General features: G+C 44.0%; 1 protein-coding gene across 3 annotated transcripts in view; it reads right to left on the bottom strand.

Moving 5' to 3' along the window:
• GDPD5 (glycerophosphodiester phosphodiesterase domain containing 5) overlaps positions 1-17,808 on the bottom strand; it is a 174,345-nt gene that overhangs the window by 138,133 nt on the left and 18,404 nt on the right. The window lies entirely within an intron of this gene.

The raw sequence follows: 17,808 nt of genomic DNA, 5'->3' as shown, positions 1-17,808 counted from the left end.
AGCGCCTGCCTTGGTTCTGCTACAGGCAGGACAGGGAAGAGCAGTGTCTTCCAGGTAGGAGGGACGTCTGGTGCCTTCATAAACCTCTCAAAACCAGCCTCCAAGATTGTAAGGAGGACAGGGACAAAGCCACTGAGGTGATAGACACATTGGCTTGACTACAATGCCAACTGGACACCCATGGGCAGAAGTGCCTTCTCCGACCAAGATCCACATGAAAGCCATCCACTTGCCCGGTGCAATAGGCCAATGACGCCAGGAAAATACCAGGAGAGAAAACAGGGAGCCAGAACAGGAAGAGTTTCACTCAGCAACTCCTCCAGTGGAGAAAGTTTCTCACTCATGCAATCTGAGGCTCTCAAACCAGATCTTTGTGCTGACTACCTACCCAAGAGCCATCAACCTTCTTTGAGGTTGGTCTGAAGGAAAGTCACGAGCCTTCAGCCACTTCTCACCCCAGCAGGATTGAGTCCAGTCAGCCCAGTTACTGCAACCAGAGGTGAAGTGGAACCAGTGGCAGTTATGCAAGATTCACCCTACAGTACTTTCCATCTCAGGAGGTTCAAGTTTTCTCTGCACGTGCAAAAAATGAGCACGATCTTTATGAGTCATGATAAGCCTTCTTCTCAAGCTATATTCCACATAATTTTCTATATAAGAAAGCCTTTCAGATAAAAAAAAAAATCATCATATCTCACACAGACATGAGTTGATTGGGTTAACCATCAGCTTAGGTTAGATGAGTCCAAGATGTGTTACTGCAAAACATTTTCATTAAAACACCAAGCTGTGTCAGCACAAATATGGAATAAATGCAACCAAGAAGCAAGAGCTTACCATCTTACATCAGAGATACAGCTCATTTTACACAATCACATCTTGCTTCACCCAGGGCCCACGATGCAGCTGTTTTTTGCCAATGAGCTCATACCTGGTGCTGCTAGAGCAATGTTTGGGGGCGGTTATTGGACATTCCTGGCTTATTGCAGCCAGCTGATAAGAAATTGGGACAAGCAAAAAAAGCAATGGGAGTAGCAGTTTTCAAACAGCTCCAAGTCTCAGCACATTTCCAAGACTAGCATAAAGGGACACAGTGCCCACAGGGGTTAGAAATTACCTGCCAAATTTCAAGCAATGGGAACACGAGTGGCACTAACAGTCCCAGATCCCAGCAGGAGAAACAAGTGTTTAAAGCCATCTCCAGTGATTCAGTTTCAGAAACGCACTGGTTTTTCATCAGTTCTTGACATGCATATACTATCATGTATTATACACATTAATTTCGTAACAGTACAGTCTAAGGTATATTATTCAGCATCTCCCAAACCACCTGGCTGGCATAAATGCAGTTAGAGAACCATAAAATCCTTGCTGTACTGGCCAATCACAACTTCTGTCCAAAGCCTACTGCAAAATGATTATAGAGAAGGCTTTGTTCAGCCAGACTCCTTCCTTTCCCTGGGGAAATCTATATGTCAAAAGACCAATAAATGCTGGTAATTTATTATGTGGAAAGACAGTCATGCAGCTAAGAGTAAGAGTACTGAGACCTAAGCCAGGTTTATGTTTGAAATTCTCAGAGCCCCATGGTGGCAAGACAAATTTGTTGTTCCTCTGTTTATATGCACATAAATACTTGGGGGTGAAAGGATGTAAAGTAGAGATGGATTATCAGCATCACAGGAATGTTGAGCAGAAAGATGTAGTTCAGATTTAAAGACTGTTCAGGGATTGTGTTGCAAGAAAACAGAAGAGAAAAAAAAAAAAACACAAAACAGTTTACAAGGAATCAGATAGCTCCAATTTGAAGAGTCTCTTTATCAGCATTGATTAAGCAAAGATTGGTTTCATCCTAAAGAACAGCAGGTTAATCACCAAGTCCTTAGAGTTCTCATCCCTCATTAATAGATGCCACTACCCTGGGTTCTGGAGGCATCTCTGGTATAATTATGATGTTTAAATAAACAAGAACCACATACATGGTATTTGGGGTTCTTCCAGCCTCCCAAGCATCCAAGTAACTCTCAGCAGACATAAGATGTGGTCTCCTGCTCATCACCACCTGTGAAGACACCTAAAGCACAACCTGCTAGATGACCCCTCATTTTTTTCTGGCCTCCTCCCCAGAAATTGGAACATTCAAACAGCACTTGGATAATTCACTTGCTCATGCCTTTTCTGTAAGGCTGCAGCCAGGGAAACTTGGCTGCACTGTGGTTAAGAACATGAAGCAGAACAACTTTCTCCCAGATTCAAGGAATCAAGTGCTACAGGGACACTGTCTTTCAGAAATGTTCAGCAAGATGCTCCCAAGGAGATGTCCCCCCACCAGATGTTGGGCAATAAAGACATTTAACTCTACATCGGTATTGCTTGGTTTGGAGGAATTTAAGATATCCGACTTGTGTATAAAGAAGAATGGGAGGGGGAGAAGAGTTACATAAGCAGTGAAGTGTTTTGGACATGGAGAGACCATGGGAGGGATCGGAGAGCACTGTAGCTTGACAAATGATGCAGATGGCTTGAGTCTTGGTTTGGCCAGTCACAAAGCAGATATTTAAAATAAGTACATACTGCTGTCTCCACTTCCAAAGAGATGGTGGGAGATCCACTGAGAGGAGAGACATTCATGATTTCTTATCAACTGGAACTTGTCAGGGAACCCAGTTCCTGTATCTGACACTTCATTGTGTTTGTGGAACACATGCTCAACAGCATGAAAACTAGTCAGGATTTTTCTTCCTGCACCACTTTCTACCTTTATCAGCCCTCAGAACAGCTTCACACCAGCTTCTGGGCCCAGTTGTGCACCCTCTCCCAGTCTCCATCGGGTCACTCATAGGCTCTGTGCTCTTTCTGAGGAGGAATGACCTTTCCCCATGGGTTAGCAGAGGGCCCAGCAGAGAAGGACAATCAGTTTAGTTCTATTTGCTGCAGTGGTAGAAATGTACCTCAGTAACTTAAAGGTTTGTTTTCTTGTAACGGTAATAGCTACTCCAGGAACACAACAGCATGTCTGCTCAAAACGACCAAGGAGGAAGAAAAACCCAAGTTCATACTGACCCTGCTCTCCCATTCTTTATCCTTTGAGGAACATGGTAACTGTTCCTCTAGGAAAGGTACAGCAATATTTGTGCAGAAAATCCAATATACAAGCTATACTGCCTGCTGAATAAAGCACTGCCAGTAACTTGTGTCACTCCACTCTGTGTGTCCTTAAGCTTTTCTCCATAACTGAAGGCAGAAATCCTCAGGCTGCTGTCTAAACTAAAAGACGTGAGATTTAGACTAGATAGAAGGAAGAAGTTTTTTATGATTAAGATGATGAGACACTGGGACAGGTTGTCCAGAGAGCTGGTAGATGCTCCATCTCTGGAAACATTCAAGGCCAGGTTGGACGGGGCTCTGAGCAACTTGATTTAAGTTGAAGATCATAGAATCACAGAACAGTTCGGGTTGGAAGGGGCCTTAAAGATCACATCAGACTAGGGATTTCAGAAAATCCCAACAGCCACCCCTCAGATTCAATAAGGGAAGGGTAGGTGCAAGTCAGAGCTACAAGCCCATCACAATCTGCCCCAAAGGGCTGGACACTTGTCCCTTCTTCCATATCACCCCTGGCCTCTCTTCCAACAAACCCATGATGGTAATATAACTAGTTAGTTGGGAAATAAGGCTTCTCAGCCATCCTTCCTCTTCTCCCAATTCTCCACAACTGAGCTGGGATCCTCTCCTGGCCTTTTCTAGAGAACTTTTATTAATGCATTGAATATATACAGGCTCATATATGAATGCACACAGCCTACCTTTGAGGCATCATCCCAAAAAACACACACCACAAGCTAACAACAACCTGGTCCAGAGATGTTCTGTATCATCTTCAGTGGCGAGAGTCACAACCCCCTTTCCCTGGAGCTCACCTTTGAGACACAACTCATGAGTGTCTTTGACACCTGAACAAGAACTTGCTTCTTCCTCACCACTTAGGGAGGCAAAGGCACATCAACCCTTCCATAACATTTTTAGGGAGATAAAGATGTAAAATAGCTCCCTAACATATTTGGGTAAGTGTTAATTAACTGTGTCTCTTACAGACCTGACTGTTTTAGGAGTTTTAACTGCCTCAGGTTTTAAGAAGGTCACTTCTGTATCTGCCAGGAAAGCTGTATTTTGTTCCTCACCATCTATGGCCTTTTTAGATTCAGAATTAAAGTCTTTACACACAGCTTAGAGCAAGATGAAAGACAGCAAGTGGATTTCTCTTCACCTCCAAGGCATGCTAATACTGATCAATCAAACAGAGAAAGCAAGTCAAACAAAGAGCTTAAACCTTCATAGCAGCAAAGTTATTTTTGCAGCAGAAAAGACAGAACAGCTGCTAAGAGAGTAGTCAGTTGCATTTAATAGTGACTGGGATTCACGTGGTATTGAAGGAGCCCAGGGACATCTCAGGTCCATGTTCTGCAGTGGACACAATGAAAGAGGACATCTCGAATCATCATCCCCATTTCCTTTTCTCCATCCTCCTGTGAGAGACAGTAATTGCATCCTCTAAGATTTGGATTAAGCCAGGGAAGGCCAACAATCTTTTTTTTTGCAGCCTTAATTAGAATGGCATTCACCAAACGAGATAGTGGGGGGGAGGATATCAATACATCACAGATATTTCCCGCTTTGCAAGTTTAATCACTTCAGCAAGCCATTAACATATTTCAGAACACAGTTATCTGCCTAATATTAGATTTTTAGTTGCACTGAACAGTAATTAAAATACTCAGGTCTCCAAGAGTCAAAGAAATGGTTGTGCAACCTAGCAGGGTCTCAGCTCAGCTTCCTGTGAGCAGCTCTGATGTCCCACCAAGCACCAGGTTGCACACAAATCCTGTTTAAGGATTTTGTTAAGTTTTCTTTAATCTGCCCCACAGGTTCACGTGTTAGAAAAAGCTGCACAGTTGCACAAACCTTGTTTTCCAAGGGGCCATAAAGGAGGAAGAAATTAAAGTCAAAGCACTAATTTATAAAGATGTTGATTCATGTGCTGCAAACATATGCTGGAAGGGGGAGGAGGATAAATTAGCACAGACAGTCCAAGTTGACACATCTTTGTTATTAGCCTCCTGTCATCTCTGGGACAGGGATCCAACTGCAACGGAGAGCGTGACTCCAAACCAGTGTCTCTGGGTCTGCCAGCCCTGGTGATTAACTGCACAGATGTTAATTAAAGGATGTAAACAGTGCCCTCACCTGACCCATAACTTGATGTCAGGCATTTACAGCTCAGCCCATGCTCTGGGGAACCAGTCAGCCATGCAGCATGGTTGCGTGCCTGCCACCTCTTGTCAAGCCATTGCAGCCCCTTACCACCATCCTCCCAATTCGGGGCAGCAGATGACATCCAGGGTGACACCACCTTTACTTTGCAACCTGCATTTCTACCCTCATTTTTTCCATTCACAAGGTAAAAAAATCTCCTCAATACTAAGAGATCACAGAGCTTCTACCGCAAATAACAGACCAGAATTAAAGCATGTCACACCAAGCATCCAAGAAACACCTTGAGGAATGCAGATCGATACTTTCACAGGCATCCCCGCACCAACATCAATCCACAGCATCTACAGAAGCTGGTGGTTCACTCTCACAAGCACCACCAGAACAAGACCCTTAAAAACTTCCAGAATTTCCTCTGCCACAAAGGCACTACTGCTGTCACGATGGTATTTAGCAACAAAGGACTCCCCAGTCAACAACCCACAAGGACTGCCACTGTGTGACCAAGACAGACAGTGCTGGCATCTTAATACATGTCACCATGACCCACTGCTGCTCCAGGAATAAACGGAGGCATAACAAGATAACAGAAATGCAACTACACTAAGGAATAAAACAGTTATTCCTGATGAATATTCATTAGCATCTTTCCCTGCTGTAATCTTCCAAAACACTTTTTTTTTATCCAAACACCAGGGAGAGAAGAGTAGATCCCACCAGCCCAGATGTCCAACTCTGCTAGTTAATAAAACCAATGCACAGCTTCACAAACACACTCTGAGCCTTTCCACCAGAGAAACCAGCTCTCCCATCTCCCAGTTTGCCCTCACCTTGGCTTTCCTCACAGTATTTCTTTAGGCAGCTTTTGAAACATCTGAAAAGCACAGTTTCATGCTAAACTCTTATCCAGAAAGCACAGACACAGAGAGCACATGAAGCAGTCAGGGTTCCCAGACTGCTTTTTCAACTGTAAGCACATCGAAGAGCAGATGACCTTAGGTGTAGAGAGCTGGCATTCTTGAGAATTCAAACACCAGCCTCTGGTTTGAGTATTTGCTTTTGAATGCATAGCATTGGATGCTGAGCATCTTCTCCTCCCCATAGGGGAAGGAGCCAAAGTCATGCCTACGCGTGGCACTTACAAGCACCAGGATTTAGCATGTGGTCTCACACACATAGAGGCTGAATCATCTCACACTGCACCAGAAAACACTTTTTTTCCCCTCTAGACATCCACCTGCCACACAGGAACTGCTCATCTCACAGGGATCAATGCAAAAAGACACACAGGACCATCAGCTTGTTCCTGCTTAAAGTGAACAGGACTCCCGCACCCTACAGCGCTGTCCCTGATACAGAGCAACCTAAAACACAAAGGCTTTGGTTATCCCCCATCTTGGCCAACACAGCCTCAAAGCACAGATTCCTTTCTTCCTTGAGGTCCCAAGGAGATCGAGATAATCAGGCTGAAGCAAGTCACATACCACATCACTGTCACCCAACCCAAAGGGGTGGGAAGGTCCCAGGGGGACAGGGCTTGTGCCAGCACAAGCCACCATAACATTTCAGTGATGCTTCCAGCTATACCATGCACACCTGGGGGTTACTTTAAGCAGTCCTTTCCAAAAGTTCTTCCAATAGTTTAAAAACTGTATTTCCCCTCATTTCCTCCCCACACACCACAGTATGAAACACAAGCTAATAAGCTCCCCTCGAGCCAAACATGATGGGCACAGATAAGGTCAGGCCGGTGCTTATCTCCCACAAAGCTGCCTATTATTAGCAAGCTAGGCTTGACTCTACAAACAGTGCATTAGTACAGATCAGCCAGAGCAACACACACAGCTAGGCCACCCCAAAGCTGTCACCTCAAAGGTACCCGGCTCGTGCCAGCATGCTGGAGGAGGTCAGAAGAGAACCAAAATGGATTTACTTAGGGATGAAGGAGTCCTCCTTGCATTAGGCATCCCTTTGCGCTATGGCCCTGGAAGCAGCTACCCAGTAACTGGTTCAGGACACAAAGCTAAAACAAAAAAAAATAATCTGGGTGTAATTTTTAGCTCTAGAAAAACTTCAGTTTTTTCTCCATGCTTTTACACAGCCTCATTCATCTACCACTAATCTCTGCTTGGACACTCTCTGTTAACACCAATTTTGAATAAGGATAGGGATTAAACAGGGTGATTCAGATGACCAAGGTCAAGTTGAAGGGGAGCTGAAGCCACCCTTGCAGCAGCAGCATGGACCTACCCCATCCATGCCATTCACAGTCCCTACCCCAAGGGACACAACACAAAGGTTCTCCACAGCTTTCTGCAGCACCAACCTAAGGCTGGTGACTTTGCACATGGTCTGTTTGGGGACCAAACTGCAGCGTACAGGATCCCAAAACTCATCCCAGGAGGCAAAGAGCCTCTTGGGCTCTTCTCAGTGTGGTTCCACCAAGAGTGGCAGGTCCAATGTCAGAAGTGGTGGTCACCACACAGCCCACTTGCAAAATTCTTTGGCATAGGTCTCTAAACTTAAGGTTCTTTTCAAACCTAAACAATTCTTTGATAGGACACTGGGGAGACCAAGTTTATAGACTTTCAAGATGGACACACTTTTAAGGGCAAATTCTGCCAAGACCTACTGAAAAAAAAAAAAAAACAAAACAAAACAAAAAAAAAACCACAAAAAACACCCACACAAACAAAAAGCCCAAACCAAACTGTTATATTTAAACAGGCATATAAGTTTTACACAGCTAATGCAAGAGGTCTCTAAGCAACAACCATGAAGGCTAGAAACATATATCTGATGACAGAATATCTTTAAGCATTGACCCTGTTCCTCTGCTCTTTTCTATGCCTCTGGATGAGCTCTGCATTGAAGATTTTCCAGAAGTACCTTCCCTGGGGCCCAAACTTCAGGGCAATTCAGCTAAGAAAAAAAAAAGGACACAAGGGAAGAGCAAACAACTTGTGCAGAGTCAGCAGCGTATTCTGGTGCCTAAATCAACTGACTTGTTTTCTTTTGAGGAATTGGAAAGGAAGGAAGTGGATCAGCACTTCAGAAAAACAACACTACTACAGCTGTATCCGTGGAGCGTTTCTGATTCAAAACAGGCTCCAGCAATCTAAGGGCTGCTGCAGATTATAGGGGAGCTTGTCTTAGAGACTTCCTTGGCATTTCTGGATGAGCCAGTAATGTTAGTCCTTGCACAAAAGCAGAGCTGTATGTGCAGTGCTTAGAAGAATACCCAAATGGGTCTCTATAGGACTTCTCCCCAAACTTCTGCCCTCCTCCCCAAGAAAGGGACACCCTAGAGAACACATTATCACCTCCCAAGAGGAGGGAAGGAGATATCTGAACCCATCTCCCAGAATAAGTCAACCAAGAAGTTTCTTGAGCCCTGGAACCTCCAGCCTGGCCAGCACCAGGTCAACATTTCAGTGTTTGAACCCCTGTTAAAAGAGAGCACACTCTGCATCATGCTATTTTTAAGGCAGACTGTTTCCTACACATCTCCTAATAGCACCTCACTTTGATTTTTTTTTTTTTTTTTTTTTTTTTAATAAAAGCAGCAATAAGGAATCGGAAAGAACAACCTAGATAAACTCAGTCCTCCTGATATACACAGCCTGAGCTAACAGGCTTGCTCAGCAGCCACCCCAGTCCCAGTTGCTGCAGCCATCCCAGTCCCAGTTCCCACCGCATCAGCATCCCATCTGTGCTTCCCACAGAGAAGAGTCCTCTGTGCAACCACTCTTGTCCCCATGAGACAGCATTAAACAGTTTTGACAATGTCTATTTAAACACTGTCTAAAAATACATCTGGCTTTCAACCACTGCAGATGCAGGTAAAGCCCTGCAGTGACCAGGATATGGCAAGGGCAGACGCTTGGGTACAGCTTAGACCACACACTGTTTCAGGGTTTTATCTGTCAAGTCAGCAAACAGCAATATTTCCAAGCAATTCTCAGGCAATAATCATTTCAGAGGATTACTTGCAATTCCTAATCTCCACATGCTTTGAGAAAGGAACAAAAAGGATCTCCTTTTTTTTAATAAATAGGAACAACAATGGATGCCTAACTAACAGCTCATAGGAGAAGCCAGAGTGAGAATTTGCATTGGTTTCAACTCTTTAAGACACAAAACACCCTCCATTCCTGCACAGTCATCTGGCACCTTGTGGTACCCATAGCCAGTTAGGCAAGCACACACACACCCCTCAAAAAAAAAAAGGGAGGGGTAAAAAAAAAAAAAAAAAAAAAAAAGAACAGACCTGGCCAGAGCAAGTGTTATATTCTCTCTGTAGTACTACTTCAGATTTAGCCCAATATTTTTGTGGACAAAACATCTGATGGGAGGTAATTTCCATTTCCGTGGACCCAGAAGGACTTAGAGGTGCTCTTGCCTCCCCACAGCCTGGCCCATGGCGTATCCATCCATCAACATCTCTTACAACATCTCACCATCTCCAAACTCCAGAGTGCTTCATACTGAGCTTGGCCACAACCTGGGACATGAGAAGCAAACAGATTCTCATTCATCTCTGCAACTTGCACTTCTCTGGTGTCTTGTCCTCCCCTCAAAGTCACATTAAAGCCAGGCAACATTCACACCCCTGTAACCTTTTAATTTGCTTCTCTAAAGAAATTAAACTAGTCACGTCTAGGTCAGGTTCCACCTTCCGTGGATTGCCCAATGCCTTGGCATTTCTAACCTCCTTCCTCCACACATAAGGGGGAACCAAAGAGAATAATTTTAAATTAACCCCAAAAAAATCCCTTCAGAAATACTAGAACAGTTAACTCCACAAATACAGAGTTAATGTATACACTAGAACACTGCTCTGACACATTTGTTTTCTGGAGGCTTCTTGCACTAACAATGAACAAGTCACTCCCCTCCTCCCCATTTTTCATTAGCTGCACTGTCTTTGTAAGGAAAACCATGAGATCAAAGTGAACTAGAAACAACTCAACCAAACCATTAGTAATCCCACTGAAGCCAGAAAACTTGAATTTCATGATCCTGGGCAGAGTTGGAGCCTTCCAGTGACAACTGGATCCCAGACTTACCCTCTGGACTGTACTGGAAGCAGGTGGTGGTGTTAAATCCTCATAATTGGCTGATTATTTGTTACAGCTCTATCACAGTTCTCACCACGTGTCCTAGAATTGAAATCTACTGTAGGATCCAAGCCAGATGATAATACAATTTCCAGAAAAATTGGCCTCATCCTCCACATTATTGCATGAGGTATTTTCCTTAGAGGACCATGCTTCCACAGAACAACCAGCTATGCAAGCCTCCACCACAGAAAGCCAGTTCAATTCAACACATAAATGTCAGTTTTCCAGGAGAAACTCTTATCCAAAATCATAACTATAGCAGTAACCAATCCCACGATGATGAGTTTCTGCAGAAGAGCAGGACTAAATCACCCCTAAGTACACCTTTCCTGCTCTGTAGAGTGGAATAGTTACCCACCTCACCAGATAACTTTCCACTTGGCAGAGCTGGAGATGAAGTTTTCAGACGCTCATCAGCTTTATATACCAGGGACACAACACCCTTTCCTCTGCACTAGTAATTTTTAGCAGGGAAGCGCAGATGTGCTGTCACTTTTCAGTTTCTTCTTCCTCCTAAATTCCAACCCCAAGGCTCTCATTTGCTAGAAAAAGTGTTGATGCACCAACTTGCTAGGACAGGTCTTGTAGCTGCAGTGTTGTATTGCTGCTCTGCAAACTGATGAATGAGAACACAAAAAAAAAAAGCCATAAACTGCACAAGGTCAAGGGATCCAGCTCCCAAGCCTACACACAAAAGGACAGATCAACACCATCCAGTGCCTCAGGACAGTCTTTAAAACCCAACTATATCATTCCATCACATATAAGTTGCAGCTGAATGGATTTAGGTTCACTTCTCTCCATAAAAATCATTATGAACCCTATGCAAGAAGGTAGTTTACCACTGCCCAAGGGAACAAGGTTTTAAATACCCACCAGATGCTTCTCCAAGCTTCTTGCTTATTTTCAAGTTACAGCTTTCCATTAGACATCTCACATGGGCTCAGACTGTTAATAAATATGTTTACAGTAGGCGTTGGCCTTATCAACAGGATGAATGTTCTGGCTGCATGCCCCAGTCTGCTGAAGCATGATATAATCCCTTAAAACATATTATCAAGACCTACTGTTGCTTAATTAGCCCATGTGGTTTCCACCTAACAGAAGAGGGCAAAACCCACTAGCTTGCTGCTACCTTTCCTAGCTCACTCCATGAACTAAGCAATCCAAAGCCTATCATGAAACATTCACACCAGCCACCTTTCCTTTTCCTCCCCAGCATAAATCACCAACAGCTCCCTGCAGGAAGCTCTTCTGATAAACGCTTAAAAGGACCTGGAAATTCTTATCTGCTGTGTCATGGAGTCTAGGGGATATTTTGAAAAATAAGTAGGTCATGGCAAAATAACAGCATAATCAGGTGGTTACTTACATCCTTAAGCCTGTAATATCCAAGGGATTATTATTTCTGCATATGGCACACCATGAATTACTGCGGTCCAAGTCAATCCATGTACCCATGCTCCTCTTTCTCATGTTGCTCTGTGTAGTCCTGATTTATGATAGCTTTTCCTTGGAAATGCTCTTGGAAAACAAATCCAATCTTCTCATAGAATGGTTTGGGTTGGCAGGGACCTTTAAAAAGTAGCCTAGTCCAACCCCGCTTCAAAAATCAGGGACACTAGCACAGGTTGCCCAGAGCAGCTGTGGCTGCCCCCTCCCTGGAAGGGTTCAAGGCCAGGTTGGATGGGGCTGGGAGCACCCTGGGCTGGGGGAAGGGGTCACTGCCCAGGGCAGGGGGTTGGGACTGAATGATCTTTAAGGTCCCTTCCAACCCAAACTGTTCTGTGATTCTATGATCTTCAACTTAAATCAAGTTGCTCAGAGCCCCGTCCAACCTGGCCTTGAATGTTTCCAGAGATGGAGTATCTACCAGCTCTCTGGACATCCTGTCCCAGTGTCTCATCATCTTAATCATAAAAAACTTTTTCCTTCTATCTAGTCTAAATCTCACCTCTTTTAGTTTAAAACCATTACCTCCTGTCCTACCACTACAGGCCCTAAAAAGTCTGTCTCCGTCTTTCTTATAAGCCCACCTCAAGTACTGGAAGGCCACTATAAGGCCTCCCAGAGCCTTCTCTTCTCTAGGCTAAAGAATGCCAACTCTCTCAGACTTATAGCAGAGGTGCTTCATACCTCTGACCATTTTTGTGGCCCTTCTCTGGACCCATTCCAGACCCATGTCTTTTATCAGTAGTATTCAAGGCAAGCCTACTAATTTTGGATATATTGAACGATATATGGGATTGATATACTTCAGAAGTAGAGATTCACATGGATTTAGCATTTCCTTAATTTGCAAAATATTGGCTGGTCTGAGATGGCCACTATCTCCACTATTTTCTTCTTGCCCTGCCCCAAATGAAGAGGGGAGTGTCCTTCATTTAGCCACATGGCTGATAGCTGTTCAGGCTCACTGTCTAGTTTGGCTTCACTTCTCTGAGTCTGCTCCAGGAAGAGACGACACAAGGTCTGACAGGAGGAAGGAAGGGATTCTTAAGCACTACAGATGCAAGAATTAAGAAATAAAATCTAAAGGTTTTTTTAAAAAAGTCTTGCCTGCCAAAGTGTATGCATTTTAAAATCTGTGAGATTAGTGTGATCACAAAGACCGGCTTTTCCTTAATGAAGGAAGCAGCCCTCCCAAAAGAAAGCTATATCAACTTGAGGGATGGAACCCAGTGGTACTATAAAGCCTGTTAGAATTTGCAGTCCCATGTCTCTGGCTGCTCTGATAGCTAATTCTTCCTATCAGCACTAAAACATCTGGTTTTGTGGACCCTGCAATGAGGATCCAGGCAAAAATTAAAAAAGAATAAGAGGGACCTGAGCAGAACAAAGTCAAGTAAACGAGGGACTAAAGTTGAGCCCATACATCATCAGGAGAACACTTCCCACGATGAAGAGGAAGGGGAAGGAAGAGTCAGCCGCACAGGGAACAATTGCTCCAAGGAAGGGGAAGCAGTATTGTTTGAGAGATTTAACAAAAAAAGCATATACACCAATCTCCCAACCCCACCCCTCAAAAAAAAAATCCCATAGTCTTTGGGAAGTCTTAGCTCCACCTTGACATCACATACCCACTCTGAGCCAGAAGGGAAGAGAAGCTGCTTTGTTTGATTTTCTTCCCCCAAGCTGCACTACCAGCCCTTTTCCCCAGGAAGGAAACCTTCCACGCTCCCCTTCCCCTCAAATTCACATAGTCTGAATCTGGCTCTTTATTCCACCTCCCCCAGCGAGACAGGGCACGGGACAACAGGGCAGTGCTTTCACGTCACTGCTCGATATCTCCCAAGGGCCCTGACAGCACAAGGAAATAGGAGCAAAATGCAGCAGCTTACCACTGGGTCACAAATTCAAATCCAACCTGGGGTAGCAGGACATCTGCAAGCTTTTCAGCTTTCATGGGAAATCCTGCAGACTCAGATTCCTCACCTTTCCCCATTTCATTGAGAAGATCCCCCCCCTTTCCAGCAGTCAAAGCCCCAGGGACATCTCTACAGGCAGGAGAAACGGGGTTCTGGACATCCCACTTAACAATGGCAAAACTCATTGCTCCAGCTCAGTTAACTCCAGGCCTCCCTGCTGTAATGTGATCACAGCTGAATTTTATTCCTCTTAAACCTTTCCCAAAATACTTGTGGTCCTTTGAAGTACTTTTTCCTCTCATCAAAAGCATTGCAGAAATTAAATCCTATTAGCCATAACTATCACACAATAACTATGAGGTTTTTTGTTGGTTTTTGGGGGTGTTTTTTTGTTTGGTTTTTTTGTTTGTTTGTGGGGTTTTTTTTGTTGTTGGTTTTTTTTTTTTTTTTTTTTTTTTTTTTACTGACACCATCTCAGCACAGACCTTACCACACCTTCCCCTTCAAATATAAGAAGTTGAAGCCTCAAAGCATCCTTCTGTGCACAGAATTTAGCACTTATCCCACCAAAGCTACTCTGCCCTTCACTGCTAACAGTGGTAACAACTCACTGTCAAATCTGGGGTCTCTGCCCTATCCTACCCCAACATCCACGAGCACAACTTCACTACATTGGATCATTCCTGGTCCCTCAAAGTACAGGTTAGGGCAACCTTTAACCAATTGCTAAACAAGTCACCTCCTTGTGATGGCTGGCAGAGGCAAGACACTTGTATGCTTGAACTTTAATTGATCTCAAATGCTGCAAGAGCCTCAAAGAACTCTTCTCCACTTGGTTTATTCATGCTAGAAACATCATGTCTTTACACCTCTTCCCAAAGGAAACTGGACATGTCTGCTTATCATTCACAAGCCCCATTATCTTTAAGGTTTTTCCTACAAATATCTCTGTGTTTCTGTGCTACAGCAGCAATATCAAGTCAGACACCACTCCTTCCATAATATCTTCTCACAGGTTCCTGTAGATGTTCTGAAATGACCTTTCCACCAAGCAGAGAAGTAACTTATCTGGGCTCTCCTGGCAGCATTAAGGAGTGGGATGTGTCTGAGGAACAGTGTTGGGGAGAACCTTGAGATATCACCCAACTTTATTCCCACCTCTGCATAGAGGATTAATTTCAGTCATGCACAAGGCTTGTCCAAGCTCTGCTCAAAACCTGGAGTTTTGAGGCCCCACAGCCATGCCCCAGCACATCACTACCAACGGAAAGATGTCCTTCTACTAGACCTAAGCCACCTTATCTCTAAATGAAGATAAAATAATTCCTCTTGTTTTCCCTAGTTCTCCAAGATTTCAGCTCAAAACTGGAAGTGCAAAAACCTGCTAGAAAACAATTATATTCCCTTTTGGTCATCTTGTTCCTTAGGTCAGCTATCATCCACATTACCACCTTCGCCTCCTAGGTCCTAGATAACCCTCCATTTCAGCCCATATCTTGCCAGAGCAAATACAGCATGGCATCCATTCTTCTCATACCAAACCCAGTGCTGAATCCCAAAACACAGCACTATTCTAGTTACCAAAAAGAAATATTAACTCTATTCCAGCCCAAACCAGGACACCAGGGCTGAAGACAAAGAGGACTGATTTCATGTGCCTTTTGCTTATTTTCACTTTTATTGCCTCTTAAACCAGGGACATCCATCCAACTCCCCATGGTGTTTCTCACATGCCTCAAGACACGAGGAGCCAGGCAAGAGGAGGAAAGTGCTCTGGCAAACCTGCGTTTGATCCCCTGCACATAAAGTCAGCAGCAAAACCACTCACCTTTAAAAAAAAAGATCTTGTCAGCTCACATTTGTCTTGACATTCAGTTGATCTTTTTAAGTCATGGGGTTCACAGCAGTGAGATCTCCCTCCTCCACCCCCAGTTACCAACAGGCAATTTTATGCATAAGATATTCCTGTACCACACACACACACACCCCAAACACAGGAGCGACAGACCTGACAGGGAAGCTACTCTCCAAAGCCCACCGCCCCAAGTTAGAGAAGAGTTTTGTGACAAGAGTGACTTCTAGAAGAATTTAAGAATTCCATTATAGCACCAGCTTCCCATACACACACACACACATTCCCCAGGTCTCAGGTTAGGTGTTGACAACCAAAGACTGAAAAGCAAAGTAAAATTTCTGACATTATCTCCACTTTAACCTGCAGTTTTTCTTTGGCATCTCCCACAGAACCAGAGACTGGTCTCTAGGGAACGCTTTCAACCCAAACATTAAGGGAAGCAGCTTGCAATTTCAACTCTGACATCTGCTTTCCAAGGGTATTTTCTCCTCCAAAAGCTCGGAGGATAAAAAACACCTTATTAATCATAATAGGAAGTCTTGCAATAACTTTGGGAGTGAAAGTTTTTTTTAAAAGGCAGATATTTTCTGTCATTATCCGAAACATCTTTCTAGGCTTCATTAAGCGCAATACAAATTTACTTTTTTCAATGAAAGTACAGATGCCATTTGATCTAAAGATTAGGATCACATTTCCTTCCTCTAAAGCAAAAGGCAAACATTAGCAAGGACTACTGGGGTTAAACTTTAATTATTGCTTAAGTGAGGCCCACACTTGCTGAGGCAAGAGTCCCAGGTTTAGTAAAGCAGTTGCAACATATTAAGGGGCATTTAAGACACAGCTACATGTGGTAGCAACATTAAAGTCATGCCTTGATTTCACCCCCTCCACCACTTTTGACCTGGCCAATAAGCCATCCACAGACCACAGGAAGCTGAGCAGTGCTCAGCACCACAAATACAGCACAGATAAGAAGGGGAGAGAGGGGAAATTACAGGGGAAGTGGTACACAGTGACTGAGTAGAGCCAGCAGTGACTGGCTGAGCACCTTCACACCTCCTTGTCCAAAATGCATGATGGTGAGCAGAACACCCAAACTCTGTGGGAAAAAAAAAACAAACAAACAAACAAAAAAACCCACAAGATCTGTTTCACTTCTGTACTCATTCCCAAATATACAACTGGCCAAGTGTTGTGCATGAATAGTGAGCAAGTGACAGGGAAAGAGGAGACCTCTGAAGGATCTTATCCCTCAGATCCTCACTCGTACACTAGCCGTGACATCCCTTCTCCAAGAGAAGCCTTCAGCTATGGGATCTGTCATGAGGTTGCAGTTCAAGATAATGCCCTGCTTAGCACCTTCCCAAGTGGAGGATTATGCAGAACACAAGTGCAGTTTCATTCTGGTGGCCAAGCTTCTCAAGTGTGGAAATAATCAGCGTACGTGCCAGGCATGGCTCCCCTCCGAGCTCTATTCCTGCTTGTCAGCATCCAGGCTGTGGCAATGATGTACCTTTCCACTTCCTCTGCTGTAAAATTGAGTTATTCTAGGCTCATAATTGACAAAAAGTCAAACTCCATCTGTTTCCACCAAGATAAAGATTCCTCTGAGGTCGCTCTGCTAAGTACCTGCAACTTTGCTACACTGCCTCCCAGCACTGCTCTCCCGCACTGGGAGCGGAGAGGTGTGTGATGCCAAAATTAGTGCCCAGATTTGCTCAGGGCCTATTCTGGGCTGTGTGCAAGGCAGTATCTTTGTGCTATTTAAGTGCCCAGACCAATGCAGCAAGTGCAAGGCTATGCACATCAGTTAGTGGGAGTCTTACAGTCTGGAGTAAAGAGGAAAACGCAATCATCCCAGGAAAAGCTTGGGAGGAGACAGCTCTTTCTGAAGCCATTTTCTGCTACACTGCAGTTTCAGAAGTTACATCAGTCAGGCAAATATCCCACCTATATATAACTAAGTTCAGTGCTTGCTTTAATTTTAATTACTACTTAAAAAAATTAAAACCTTTCCAGAGGTGCTACAGTGCACAGCCAATATCCAGGGTGGGAAAGCAAAAGCCACAGCAGCATTGATCTTTACACCCAACAAGAAATGGGATTAAAAACACTCAAGCACTGTCAGTAATCTTCAAAGCAGAGAGGCTGCATGAAAGTATTAGTGAGCTGAAGGAACAAATAAATCCAA

The sequence above is a fragment of the Tyto alba genome, unplaced genomic scaffold (assembly GCF_018691265.1).
Source record: "Tyto alba isolate M040663 unplaced genomic scaffold, T.alba_DEE_v4.0 Super-Scaffold_2, whole genome shotgun sequence".
NCBI lineage: Eukaryota > Metazoa > Chordata > Aves > Strigiformes > Tytonidae > Tyto > Tyto alba.
The sequence above is the reverse complement of the archived record's forward strand: the minus strand, read 5'-3'. Positions and strand labels throughout refer to the sequence as shown.